The sequence below is a fragment of the Lactuca virosa genome, chromosome 7 (genome assembly GCF_052849685.1).
Source record: "Lactuca virosa cultivar CGN04683 chromosome 7, Lactuca_virosa_CGN04683_v6, whole genome shotgun sequence".
Taxonomy (NCBI): Eukaryota; Viridiplantae; Streptophyta; class Magnoliopsida; order Asterales; family Asteraceae; genus Lactuca; species Lactuca virosa.
The window spans coordinates 230,848,989-230,864,618 of NC_136432.1; positions in this window are offsets into that span (position 1 = coordinate 230,848,989).

The following is a 15,630-nucleotide window of genomic DNA, read 5'->3' on the forward strand; positions in this document are numbered from 1 at the left end:
AAAATAAATAAAGGAGGATGCATGGTGTACGATCAGCCGGAGCCAGTAAGTAGACCCCAAAATACCATGCAAGTTATTTGATTATGTGATATGTTAGAACAACATGGTAGTACTAAGGCTAGGGATCTTCAGGAATTGCATGATAGAATTGCCTGATTATATGATGCTGCTAGCTTAGGGTTTCTTGTTATGGGATATTCAGTATTCCTCTAGGGGTGAGGATGGAGTGCTTGCTATGTATGTTTGTGCTTAGGGCGTTGTGGTGATACTTGAGACAAATATGGGTAGGTGTGGAAGGTAGTATGGGCCTGTACTACTGAAAGCACAGGACCCATACGCGTATCAAGGAAGTCACAACTCTCTAGGGTATCGGTTATGAGATAGTTCCCCGGGTGGATATGTGATGTGTGTAAGGGTCTCGTTGGTGTATTGCAGTATGGCGATTACGAGACGTATCGGGGTAGGATCCGGTTCGGGATCGGGATCAGGAGAGGGTGGTCAGGATGGACCAGTACCACCCGAGGTCATTGGTCAGATGAGTACGGACGAGTTGGACGCCAGGATTCGTGAGATCCTGCATGATGAGGTTGCTACCATGTTCCGGGCTGAGTTGCCAAAGATGTTTGGGTCGATCAAGACCGCCATGGTTGAGTACTTTGATGAGCGCTATGCAGCTCTGCGGAGACGGCTGCCGCGACAGCTACAGCGGCCGTAGCAGCGGCAGGGGGAGGAACCGGTCGAGGTTTTCAGTATCGGGACTTCGATAATACGAAGCCCCCTACCTTTGATGGAATTCAGGATCCTATCATTGCTATGAGATGGTTGTCAGACGTGGAGGGTTGTTTCTTCACGTGTTCATGCCCTGCGGATCAGAGGGTGAGGCGTGCTCTGAACCTTTTGAGGCTCGGGGCGAAGGATTGGTGGAGGTTGACTACGGGATCTTATTCTGATGCGCAGCGGGCTGCGGTTACTTGGGATCAGTTCCGGGAGATGTTCAACACTCGTTATGTTCCACGGGTTGAGAGAGAGAGAGGTTGGCTCAGGAGTTCCTGGAGCTGAAGCAGGATTCAGAGTCGGTGACGGAGATCACCAGGATGTTTACTGAGAGGGCGATGTTTTGCCCGGAGTTTGCTTCGGAGCAGGCTCAGATGTCCCGATATCTGAGTATGCTCAAAAGGGACATCAGGCAGTTTGTGTCCACGCAGAGATGTGATACCTTGTTAGAGTTGCAGGAGGCCGCCAGGCGGCGGGAGTTAGAGATAGAGTTGCAGTTGCGAGAGCAGAGGCAGGCCCCGGTGCAGTCGCATCCGACGCCGAAACGGTCCAAAACCGTTGACTTTAGGGTTGGAGGTCAGAGCAGCCACACTTGTGAGAAGTGTGGGAAGGGTCATGCCGGAGTTTGTAGGTTCGGTGGTGCGTGTCGCAAGTGTGGGAAAGAGGGGCATTATGCGAGGGATTGCCGTCAGTCGGTCCCGGCTCAGGATATGAGGATTTGTTATCATTGCCATCTGGTTGGACACTTGAGGGTCAAATGTCCACAACTTGTTGCAAGACCGGTGCAGGCTCCAGCACCAGCCACTTTGAGGATTACAGGTGGAGGTCAGGGAGGAGCGGAGCCTCCGAGGGCTCAGGGACGCGCTTTCCAGCTTACAGCAGAGGAGGTCAGGGTAGAGTCGGATGCAACTGCGGGTATGTTTCCATTTTGATATCCTGTTATCTTGTTGATTATGTGGTATTGTAAATCTGTCTGCCTTGTTCCGCATGTTTCATAGTATGATTGGGGATCTTAGTAGTTAGGAGTTGTAGTTGGTTAGCGTTCAGGAGGATTCTTGGTCGAAAGATAAGGTTTATGATCTCGTTGCTAGGAATAGCAACTGCGATGCGAGAAGTGTTTGGTTGAGATTCGAACTTCCTTGGAGTTCGGGATGTGCGTTGACGGGAGAGTGTACTGTGGAGGTTGCTCACTCCGGAGAGAATTATTTCCTGGTAAAGGGGGGGACTTTATCAAGTAAGGTCGATCGAGTTATGCCGGTTTGTCAGCGGAAGTTAGTAGTTGGTACACTAAGTGGGGGAGAATTGGAAAATTCTCCGGTGAAAACAGCAAGTATTCAGGGTTGGTTAGCTGTTTAGATTCATCAGTGTTGTTAGCCGAGAGTGTGGCATGATTGGAGCAAGTGATAGACAAGTGGGGCAGGGAACAGACCATGGTTTCAGGAAAGGTAGTTGGTCGATGTGAGGCCTGGGTTTAGGCCATGGAAAGGATTCCGGGAACGGAACTAGAGTTCGGAACCCCAAGAGGGTTAGAAAAGACTGCATGAGAGAGATTCCCGGAAGGGATGGTTCAGGGTGAAGTACGACAGTTTTGAGCGGTCCGGATAGACTGTAGGCCAGAAGGCGTACCAGTCAAACCGAAGGCTCGGGGTACGGTCCAGACAGGCTGAAGGTCCAGGAGGGCGGTCCAGATATGCTGAAGGTTCTGAGAGTGGTCCAGATAGGCTGAAGGCCTGGTAAGGCAGTCCAGTCATGCTGAAGACTCTGTATGTGTTAGTAGATCTGTATGCGGAGAATGAGTGACTGTGTCGCCATGCAATAGTAATTGATATGGTCTAGCCCCAAGTATTGATCATGATGATGAAGTTGGCTGGAGGCCGTGCGTGGGCCTTGTTAGTTATGTGATCAGATTCGGAGTATATGGGAGTTCGAGAATAGCAGTTGCTCTACATGGATAGTGTAGAGTGGAGTTTAGCTCTATGGCACTTATAGGTGCGGTATGGGTTGTTGAGTAGACTTCCTGGAAAAGGGAAGGTATGTAGCTCCGGAAGGAGTTTGGGTCCTCTGAAAGGAAGGCAGTGGAGTAAATGGATGATCGAAAGTGCTTGGTAGTAAGCACTGGGATTGTACCAAATATATGGAAGCACATACGGGTTGGATGCCCGTTGAGGTTGTGGCAATGTTGGATGATGCGCAAGCATGTTTTCAGTCTCCTTGGAAGAGGAGGAGGAAAGTGGTTCCAGATTGGAGATTGGGACAGAGGAAGGTGAGATAGCAGGTTAACAGACTCGGGAGTAGTCTGGACCAGTGCTGAGGACTATATAAGGATATTACAGTCGGAGGTCAAGGACCTAGAGATTGTGATAGGGAGGTGTGAGTGGGTTGCACTCCGTTGTGTCGAACTGAAGGGTTCGAGGGTGACGCAAGGACAAGTTCCTTAGTTCCGAGTATGGTTGAAGGCTTGAGTTATGTATGTGGAGGTATTCCAATCTGGGGTATTCCATCATGAGGATTCGTTCCAGGTTGCAAGTTATCAGGGTTATCGTCAATCTTGGGCGAAGGAAGATGGATTAGTGTCTTGGCGGAGCTCAGTGGGTGTTGTGGTATCCAGTTTTCGCAAGTTGCGAATGAATGCGTAAGATGGAAGTGAGGTAGTGTCTTCAGGTGACACTTAGTTGATGTGACAATCTTCAAAATTCGAGTTAGTTCTAGATTTTATAAACTTAGTTGCACATATAGGCACAACACATATTAGACTTAGTAATTAGAAGCTAAGTTATAACCTACTAGAAACTTGGAAACAGATAGAAACAATAGATGGTGTACTTAGATTTCACCTTGATATGTGAATTCTACATCTACTAAGCTGTAGTGACTATCCATATTTGGATCACTCTTTGACTCGAACAACATTTCATGAATCATATACACACATCATGCACTTGACCTAGAAGTAGAAGTTAGTTCAAAGTCTCATAGAAACTTAAGTCAAATTTGAAGACTAGGACTAGTATACTTGATTCCTCAATTTCGCTTGAATCTCGGAATCACTACATAGAATGCCAATAAACCGATAAAAATAAATTACAAACATTATTTATAACTATAAAAGAGTTATAATACCATAAGATAATTTAAAGTCTCAGATATTCTATTTATTTTGATATTCAAAGTTTATTAAACTCCAAAACCCTAAAAGCCCTAAAAACTCATATTTATAAACTTTAACCTTAAAAATCCTATAAAAACAATTATGAACCTTATAATATTATCTTATCATAATAATTATTATGAAATAAAATTCAATGAAAAATAAAGATTTAGTTATTAACATTTACCCTTGATTTATAAGTCAAAAATCAAGAGTTTTATGCATAAAAACTAGGTTAAGGTGCACATTTTATAAAAAGTTGGATATTTTTATAAAAGATTTGAATTTTTATAAAAGAAACAAGAGAGAGAGAGAGCCTCTCCTCCCCTAAAATCGGATCCCTCTCTCCCCATATCTCTCTCACACTCTCATTCTCCAACACACACACACATCTCTCTTCTTTCTCTCTCTAGAAAACTCTCTCTACCTTCTCTCTACTTTTTCTCTCCAAACACCACTCCATTCTCTCTTCCTCCCTCTAAGAACCAATAAATTTTCCAAAAAACAGACCCAAGAACACTCCTCAAACTCGAAATCTTCATCATCTTGTGGTATTCTTGAAGGTAAAATCGATTTCTACTTCACTTTTCCTTCAAGTTTTGTTCTTTTTCTTACACTTTCTCCTTCTTCATCTTCTTAAAACTTGTTTTCTTTTTGTTAAAATGGTTTTTACAACATGATAGATGTGTTTTAACACCATGCATGTATGATAAACAAGGTTGCATGTTCATGATCTTAGTGCAAAAATCGATTTTAAGGATTAAAACATCAAACTCAAGTTAAGAGTTTTTGAGAAACAAAATTTTGTTCATAAATGCATGTATACATTTTGATAAGTTTTAATCTTTTGATCTCTGGAAACATGACTAAAATATGAGTTTATCATGATATATTTAAAATACTTGAAAAGATTTACTCAAGGAAATGATGAAAACCCACTTTTCTAACCAATCATCATGCATGCAATCTGCCAGATTTCTTTACCTGACTTTAAACTGTCATATCTCACTCATTTCTTAGCCAAAATTCGTGATTCTTTTTCTGAAATATAATATTTTGAGTTAGCTTTCAAACACATCTGACCTCACTGGAAAATTCCAATATTTCGATTTTTACCAATTTTTACAAAACTGTTGCTCAAACAGCACTTTCCTTATGAACATTTGTTTTGTGTTGCATGTTCAAAGGACTTATTCATCACTAAAAATCATTCAAAAATTATTTTAAACTCTTAATATCATGTATTAATAGGAACAAAAATATCTTGATTTAAAAGTCTTTGTAACATGTTGCAAAAATTGTCAAAGTAACATCAATGATCTTTACATAAATCACAAGAACCAAGTTTTCTCTATACATTTTATTGAGCCTTTAGGCATGGTTTTCAACATCAAAAATAAGAAAACAATTTTTCATTGTTGTTAAATTGTATGAAGATGCATTCTGGAAATTTTCAGCTCAATATATATTTTCTTTATTTTTATATGAAAATAATAAGAAAATAGAGTGTTAAATCATATAAAATACTTACACTAGTAAATAAACTCTGGAAAAATTCTTGGATGATTCTTTAAGTTAATAAACATCTCCCATGAAGTTTCAATGACTTTTGTTACTGTTTAATATGGTTTTGAATTTTCTTTTTGTTTAGCCCCAATAAATCATAAAACCACTTTAGACAAGTTGAAAAGGCTGTATAACAATTTTCGCAGCTTCTACCAGAGGTATAAGACTTAGAAAAATATTTTCAGAATTTTTCATAATGTATTCCTATTTTTCTACGATTTTTGTATTTATAATGGACTAAAAATAGAAAAAATAGTTCTGCTCATCCAAAATTCATGCAAATTTACCAGAACACCTTGTAGTATATTAGGAGGCTACATAAAAATTGTGATGATTTTTCTCTTCTGTATACTGTTTTTCTCCTATTTTCTAAGATTAAATACACTTAAATACACAAAATCGGATTTCAGTATATAAAAACCACATTTGGTATTTTTCCCAGATTATTTACTCTGAAAATGAAGTGTACAAAAATTTTGGTAATTTACTTTAACTGTTTAATAATTATTCTCCGATTAATGATTATTTAAGAGGATAAAACAAAGAAAAATAGAAAGACTAATTGAAAAATATCTTTTATATTTTTCACAGCTTCTAAATGTATAATAAAAGTGTTACAAAAATTTTGGGCAATTTTGGAAACTGTTTTCTATTTATTTCAATTTTTATTAGAATAAATGCTCAAAAATCATAAAATTGGGTTAAACAGTTTAGAAATCAATTTTTATATTTTTCCCAGCTTAATAATGTTTAATAACAGTAATACAAAAAGTTTGGGTAATTTTGGAAACTGATTTCTATTTTTCATGAATTTGTATCTATTTAGAGAATTAAATATATGAAAAATGGTTATACATATTCATACTCCATGAAAATTTATCTAGAAGTCTTTTAGTACATTTAGAACCAAAATCTGAAGTTTGGTAATTTTTATTAACTGTTTAGTATTTTTCAAGATTTTATGGTTATTCAAGAAACTAAAATCGTGAAAAATAGTCAGACAAATCAAAAATTCAAGAAAATTTATCTTGAGGTCTTTCACTTCAATTAAAACTGAAATGCAAACTTTGGGAAATTTTAGATCTAAATTAATTTAGTTTTTGAATATTTAATCATTGGAACACCTCTTAAATTATTAAATATTAGCATTTCAACAATGGGAAATTTCCACTTAAATTGTTATATAACAATTGATTCATTGAAATTTAATTTTCACAGAAAAATGTTTGTAACTTATCAATATTAAATTTTGACACAATATTGGCATAATTCTATTGTAGTAGTAAGTATACTAGTGTTAGATTTCGATTAGAGACTCACTAGCGAATACCATTATTGTAGGAATCGATAGTGGTACAAGTGGAACTTAGCTCAAGGCATCATTTGCATCATCTCAATGCATATTGTGAGTATTCACGCACTCCCCTATTTTCAGTTTTTATGTTTTGGGGTGGAAAAGCATGTCTAGAAAAACTATTATTTGCATGTTGTATTTAAATTGAATTGTATCAAACACGATTGCTATTGTATTGCTATGTTTCTTTATGTATGTCTATGCAACACGGAACATGAGAACTTATCGTACTAAGGCCCTTCCCTTATCTCTAACCATTAACTCTTTGAGCCAATGGTCATTATGGATAGCGCTATTAGGAATTGACAACTCCTCACTCGCCCTATTGCTGGAGTGCATGATACCATATTCATCTATGGAACGATAAGCATAGATCTTGATAGGGCTTCAGTCATAGGTTTGGTTGAGACTCATTGTTTGCTCATACACATACAAACTCGTTACTTATTATAGCAATAAACTTGTTTATTAATTATAGCAATGAACTTTGTTTCTCATTACAACAACGAACTGTTATTACTGAAAACTTATATACATGTTTTAGCAATGAAATTGTTTGCTCCTTGTAGCAACGAAATTGATTGCTCATTTTAGCAATGAAACTTGTTTACTCGTTTGAGTAACGAACTTTATCTTCCATGAGAATATGAATGTTGCATCTTATTTGGGCAACATACCTTATCTCTCATGATGACAAAGAACTTTGTTTTTACAAACTTATTTACCCATCTTAACAATATACTTTTATTATTGGAAACTTTTATCAAAACTTTGATTTCAATTCATGGAACCAGTATTATTTTGTTTATCTGTGAGTACTCACCAACTATTTTTATAGTTGACGCTCGTTTTACATGCTTTTTCAGGAATCATCGAGTAAGTGGCACTTAGGGACACTTCACTTTTAGGAGCATTCGCATGTGTTGTATTTCAATTTACATTGTAATTTCTTTAAAAGTTGTTCAAACCCATTGTGAATTTGTAATGATTTTTAATACTATGGTTGGTGTTGTCTTTTAACTTTTACTGCCACGCCCTGTGTTTCCGCTTTAGCGGGGTGTGATAGGAAATGGTATCAGAGCCGAAGGTTATAGAGAATACCGGTTTTCCTTTGGAAAACCACAACTATAGCCAAAAATTTTCTAAACGTTTTTAAAATATAGAACATACTACTGGTATAACTAATTCGAGTACACATTATTGGACTTTAATTAAGTATAGCATGGCCAACTATGCTTAATTAAGGAAAGTTAATGTGAGGCTGGAAACGGTTATAGTAGAATTATGTTCAAAACAATTTTCAACTTAAACTATTGAAAAACAAAATTTTTCGGTGTGCGTACGGGCATTGCATATTATAGGCATTCATCTATATACACTTAGAAACTAAGTACACTTTTATAACAATGCCTTTATTTAGGAAAATATTCTTGTCCCTTATCAAGTGCTAGGTTAACCACTTAAGTTATATCACTAGCCATTCTAGGAGCAATGCACTTAGTACTGAGAATGAGTATTCCTTGGTAGCTATTGACTTTAGATGTAAGGTTAGTAGCTAGATATACACTAGTAATAATCATAAGTCGAAACCTATACGAATTATTCCTCAATACCTCTTCATCGTCTTCGTACTAGAGTTACAACTATGAAAAAGCGTTTTGATATCGACACGGATGAGAATTGGAGCATCACGTAAGGACGTAGATGAGTCTCCACTAAATAATCACTTGGATACCATTGGCGGGCATTCCGGATTCGACTCACAAGGAGACACAGAGGTTTAACCTATATGTGAGATCTTATTTCTACGCTACGATTTAGGTCTAGGTTGCTTCCACCTTGAGGTTAAAACTTAACATATGATATCCCTTTGACCTCTATAAAAGGTCGTCAACTGCATTGACGCCATAAAATGTTTTTCAAACAATTTTTCTTGTCCTTTATCTTAGGAAAAAGACATCGGTACTCGCCTTATACTCGTCTTATACTCTCCTTAGTATTTAGGTACGATCAGCTACACTAATCTACTTATTCCTTAATTCTTAATCTTCCATCGAAAAGTTATTTCGTTTCATCGGTTTTATTTATCATCGATAAAATACTTTATAACCACTTCATACAACTTACTAGACCTTTTCTAACAATTTAAGCCATATTCTCGATAAAAATCTTTTGACAACTTGCTTTAACTTAACACTTTTCTTCAAAACTCAATTTAACCAATATTGGTTTTTTTTAACATTGCTATTTCAATTTCAATTCAAATCCATTTCAACGGATAGATATGCTTTTAAGGGCATATAAACCATTTTAAACCTTGTTTACCATTTTGACACGTTTTCGAAAAACTTAGAAACATTTTCTTTTATAAAAGTGTTTAAACTCTATGCTATAAAACTTAAACATATGACATTGAAGTTCATATTATGTGAAAAAGTTTCATTGAATCTTCAACACACTTTTATTTGACTTTTTAACAGCTTTCTCATTTAGACATTGTAATTTACTTTAATGTGTTTTCTCGAAACCCAACATGATATTTATGAAAATTTCTACTTCAAACATGTTTATAAGACATCTCTAATGCTTGTATTTCAAAACATAGCTTATTTGTGTACTTTGCTTCAATATGGTTTTATAATCTATAACGTTTTTAAAATTTATAGCATTTGAAAACTTAGTGCTCACTTTTAAAATTCCAGTGACGCACTTTCGACAATGCACAATTATTCATCTAAATATGTAAGTTTTTACCTTAACCGTTTTAACCATTGTTGGACCCCAGTAAAAAAAAAGTCAAAATTGTCAGATTTTCAATTGCCATTTGTAGGGCTTCTTCTTTTTTTTCACAAATGGAGTTTAACTTAATATGTAACTTATGAATTTTTAGCAATCCTTAGCAAACACTTTAGAACTCCCATATGTCTATTTAATCATCAATATACATCAAATATTGAAGTTTGAAATATATCTCAACTTGGTTTTTAATCTACCTATAGGTATTGTTCTTATAATTTTAACAATAACAATCATTGCCACCGCTACCTTCCTTTTTCTTTCCCCCGCACTTGATTTCTTGCTCTCCTTATGATTTTAGATCTCGCACGCCCATAATAGTAACATAATACATTGTCTAATTTTGTTTCTTTCTATTTTGCTTCTCCTAGTATCATGTTCGTACACATACAGACTAGAAGTCTACCCTGTTCGTTTTGAGCGATTTATACGTGTATAGTCGTGAGACATAATTTTGATTTAGTCAACTTTGATATATTCAATTACGCCTTTTACCATATACATCTTGTTTTTATTTTGGAATCTACAATAAACAAGTATTCCTTATTTACATTTGCCCTTTCGTTCTAAATTCGGAAACTTGATTTAAAATGCAAGTTTCATTGTATTTTTCCTTATAAGTAATACAAAGATGAATACCCTTATGCTTATAATTTTTCTATATCTGAAAAATATATGTGAAGGATATATTTCCTTATGTTTCTTCTTTTCTTTAAATACATCAAAAGTTTTGAATTTTACGATTATCTATTCTCTAAATGATTGTTTTTGTAGAAACACTAAACTATGAATGCACTATTTTCAAAGATTAACATTTTTACACCTTTCTTAAAATAGTATTTTACTTTGCAATTTTCAGTGAGTCCCTAAACTCTCAAACTTGTTTTCATAAATAGTCTGACCCGTAAGCTTGAATTTGTCCTGACTTAGACAATTGGACAATTTCTCAAAAGTTTAATACAAATATTTCTATACAAATTCCTTTAATGACGACTTAAACCTTTAACCTTAATTAATCTTTATATTATTTTACTACTTTGCTGGATCGCCACACATGTATCTTCATTATCTTGGAATTATTACACATTTTGATAATAGTGAGATTAATTATCATTTTTAAACACACATTTTGATAACAGTGAGATTTTTATCACTTCTAAACACTTAAAATGCTATCTACACAATGTGATTTAACTTATCATAAACTTTCATCGCTTCCATTTGCAACAATGACTCTCTAAATATATTTATTCTTCGAATAAGGTTTTATTATTGTAAGAGTAACCGTAGTAGTAATTATAGCCTCGGAGATGCTCAATCATTTCGTAATTTATTTTGTCGACGACACTTAATTAGCCTTTACATTTGAGATGTACCAAAACTTCGTTGCCTACCCTTAGTACGTATTTTTAGGAACTTACCCTCGATCGCTTCCCTTTCATTCGTGCTACCCCTTCTTATTTCGAAATATATCTTTTCCAGATTTAGTAGCCAACCCGAAAGTGAACAAATTGTTCATAATCTCTTCTTTTTTTTTAAGCGGCGAAGTTACACTTAGTGTTAATTTAGAATGCGACTTAAGCATCAATGCGGATTTAACGCTCAGTGCAGTTGGTGCTTCAGCAAAACTTATAATGTTCTTTTAAGTTAGATAATATCTAACTATATAATCTTTTTCAACTAGGTCGCCATGGTTGGATCATGATTTCCATGATCCTAATTTCTCGCAATCTAGACTGTAGAACTCAAATTAGGGAACCATTAATTTGATTATAGCTAAAGAGTTGGGCTGTTCCCTTGAGGAATTAACCCAAAATAATCAAAGAGCTCTTCAAGTCATTATCTCTCCAATTATACAATTGTATTCGGCTGAGTTCTAATAGAATGTGTCACGAATTGAATTTCGGGACGAAATTCTTTCAACCGGGGGAGACTGTGACAATCTTCAAAATTCGAGTTAGTTCTAGATTTGATAAACTTAGTTGCACATATAGGCACAACACATATTAGACTTAGTAATTAGAAGCTAAGTTATAACCTACTAGAAACTTGGAAACAGATAGAAACAATGGATGGTGTACTTAGATTTCACCTTGATATGTGAATTCTACATCTACTAAGCTGTAGTGACTATCCATATTTGGATCACTCTTTGACTCGAACAACATTTCATGAATCATATACACACATCATGCACTTGACCTAGAAGTAGAAGTTAGTTCAAAGTCTCATAGAAACTTAAGTCAAATTTGAAGACTAGGACTAGTATACTTGATTCCTCAATTTCGCTTGAATCTCGGAATCACTACATAGAATGCCAATAAACCGATAAAAATAAATTACAAACATTATTTATAACTATAAAATAGTTATAATACCATAAGATAATTTAAAGTCTCAAATATTCTATTTATTTTGATATTCAAAGTTTATTAAACTCCAAAACCCTAAAAGCCCTAAAAACTCATATTTATAAACTTTAACCTTAAAAATCCTATAAAAACAATTATGAACCTTATAATATTATCTTATCATAATAATTATTATGAAATAAAATTCAATGAAAAATAAAGATTTAGTTATTAACATTTACCCTTGATTTATAAGTCAAAAATCAAGAGTTTTATGCATAAAAACTAGGTTAAGGTGCACATTTTATAAAAAGTTGGATATTTTTATAAAAGATTTGAATTTTTATAAAAGAAACAAGAGAGAGAGAGCCTCTCCTCCCCTAAAATCGGATCCCTCTCTCCCCATATCTCTCTCACACTCTCATTCTCCAACACACACACATCTCTCTTCTTTCTCTCTCTAGAAAACTCTCTCTACCTTCTCTCTACTTTTTCTCTCCAAACACCACTCCATTCTCTCTTCCTACCTCTAAGAACCAAGAAATTTTCCAGAAAACAAACCCAAGAACACTCCTCAAACTCGAAATCTTCATCATCTTGTGGTATTCTTGAAGGTAAAATCGATTTCTACTTCACTTTTCCTTCAAGTTTTGCTCTTTTTCTTACACTTTCTCCTTCTTCATCTTCTTAAAACTTGTTTTCTTTTTGTTAAAATGGTTTTTACAACATGATGAATGTGTTTTAACACCATGCATGTATGATAAACAAGGTTGCATGTTCATGATCTTAGTGCAAAAATCGATTTTAAGGATTAAAACATCAAACTCAAGTTAAGAGTTTTTGAGAAACAAAATTTTGTTCATAAATGCATGTATACATTTTGATAAGTTTTAATCTTTTGATCTCTGGAAACATGACTAAAATATGAGTTTATCATGATATATTTAAAATACTTGAAAATATTTACTCAAGGAAATGATGAAAACCCACTTTTCTAACCAATCATCATGCATGCAATCTGCCAGATTTCTTTACCTGACTTTAAACTGTCATATCTCACTCATTTCTTAGCAAAAATTCGTGATTCTTTTTCTGAAATATAATATTTTGAGTTAGCTTTCAAACACATCTGACCTCACTGGCAAATTCCAATATTTCGATTTTTACCAATTTTTACAAAACTGTTGCTCAAACAGCACTTTCCTTATGAACATTTGTTTTGTGTTGCATGTTCAAAGGGCTTATTCATCACTAAAAATCATTCAAAAATTATTTTAAACTCTTAATATCATGTATTAATAGGAACAAAAATATCTTGATTTAAAAGTCTTTGTAACATGTTGCAAAAATTGTCAAAGTAACATCAATAATCTTTACATAAATCACAAGAACCAAGTTTTCTCTATTCATTTTATTGAGCCTTTGGGCATGGTTTTCAACATCAAAAATAAGAAAACAATTTTTTATTGTTGTTAAATTGTATGAAGATGCATTCTGGAAATTTTCAGCTCAATATATATTTTCTTTATTTTTATATGAAAATAATAAGAAAATAGAGTGTTAAATCATATAAAATACTTACACTAGTAAATAAACTCTGGAAAAATTCTTGGATGATTCTTTAAGTTAATAAACATCTCCCATGAAGTTTCAATGACTTTTGTTACTGTTTAATATGGTTTTGAATTTTCTTTTTGTTTAGCCCCAATAAATCATAAAACCACTTTAGACAAGTTGAAAAGGCTGTATAACAATTTTCGCAGCTTCTACCAGAGGTATAAGACTTAGAAAAATATTTTCAGAATTTTTCATAATGTATTCCTATTTTTCTACGATTTTTGTATTTATAATGGACTAAAAATAGAAAAAATAGTTCTGCTCATCCAAAATTCATGCAAATTTACCAGAACACCTTGTAGTATATTAGGAGGCTACATAAAAATTGTGATGATTTTTCTCTTCTGTATACTGTTTTTCTCCTATTTTCTAAGATTAAATACACTTAAATACACAAAATCGGATTTCAGTATATAAAAACCACATTTGGTATTTTTCCCAGATTATTTACTCTGAAAATGAAGTGTACAAAAATTTTGGTAATTTACTTTAACTGTTTAATAATTATTCTCCGATTAATGATTATTTAAAAGGATAAAACAAAGAAAAATAGAAAGACTAATTGAAAAATATCTTTTATATTTTTCACAGCTTCTAAATGTATAATAAAAGTGTTACAAAAATTTTGGGCAATTTTGGAAACTGTTTTCTATTTATTTCAATTTTTATTAGAATAAATGCTCAAAAATCATAAAATTGGGTTAAACAGTTTAGAAATCAATTTTTATATTTTTCCCAGCTTAATAATGTTTAATAACAGTAATACAAAAAGTTTGGGTAATTTTGGAAACTGATTTCTATTTTTCATGAATTTGTATCTATTTAGAGAATTAAATATATGAAAAATGGTTATACATATTCATACTCCATGAAAATTTATCTAGAAGTCTTTTAGTACATTTAGAACCAAAATCTGAAGTTTGGTAATTTTTATTAACTGTTTAGTATTTTTCAAGATTTTATGGTTATTCAAGAAACTAAAATCGTGAAAAATAGTCAGACAAATCAAAAATTCAAGAAAATTTATCTTGAGGTCTTTCACTTCAATTAAAACTGAAATGCAAACTTTGGGAAATTTTAGATCTAAATTAATTTAGTTTTTGAATATTTAATCATTGGAACACCTCTTAAATTATTAAATATTAGCATTTCAACAATGGGAAATTTCCACTTAAATTATTATATAACAATTGATTCATTGAAATTTAATTTTCACAGAAAAATGTTTGTAACTTATCAATATTAAATTTTGACACAATATTGGCATAATTCTATTGTAGTAGTAAGTATACTAGTGTTAGATTTCGATTAGAGACTCACTAGCGAATACCATTATTGTAGGAATCGATAGTGGTACAAGTGGAACTTAGCTCAAGGCATCATTTGCATCATCTCAATGCATATTGTGAGTATTCACGCACTCCCCTATTTTCAGTTTTTATGTTTTGGGGTGGAAAAGCATGTCTAGAAAAACTATTATTTGCATGTTGTATTTAATTTGAATTGTATCAAACACGATTGCTATTGTATTGCTATGTTTCTTTATGTATGTCTATGCAACACGGAACATGAGAACTTATCGTACTAAGGCCCTTCCCTTATCTCTAACTATTAACTCTTTGAGCCAATGGTCATTATGGATAGCGCTATTAGGAATTGACAACTCCTCACTCGCCCTATTGCTGGAGTGCATGATACCATATTCATCTATGGAACGATAAGCATAGATCTTGATAGGGCTTCAGTCATAGGTTTGGTTGAGACTCATTGTTTGCTCATACACATACAAACTCGTTACTTATTATAGCAATAAACTTGTTTATTAATTATAGCAATGAACTTTGTTTCTCATTACAACAACGAACTGTTATTACTGAAAACTTATATACATGTTTTAGCAATGAAATTGTTTGCTCCTTGTAGCAACGAAATTGATTGCTCATTTTAGCAATGAAACTTGTTTACTCGTTTGAGTAACGAACTTTATCTTCCATGAGAATATGAATGTTGCATCTTATTTGGGC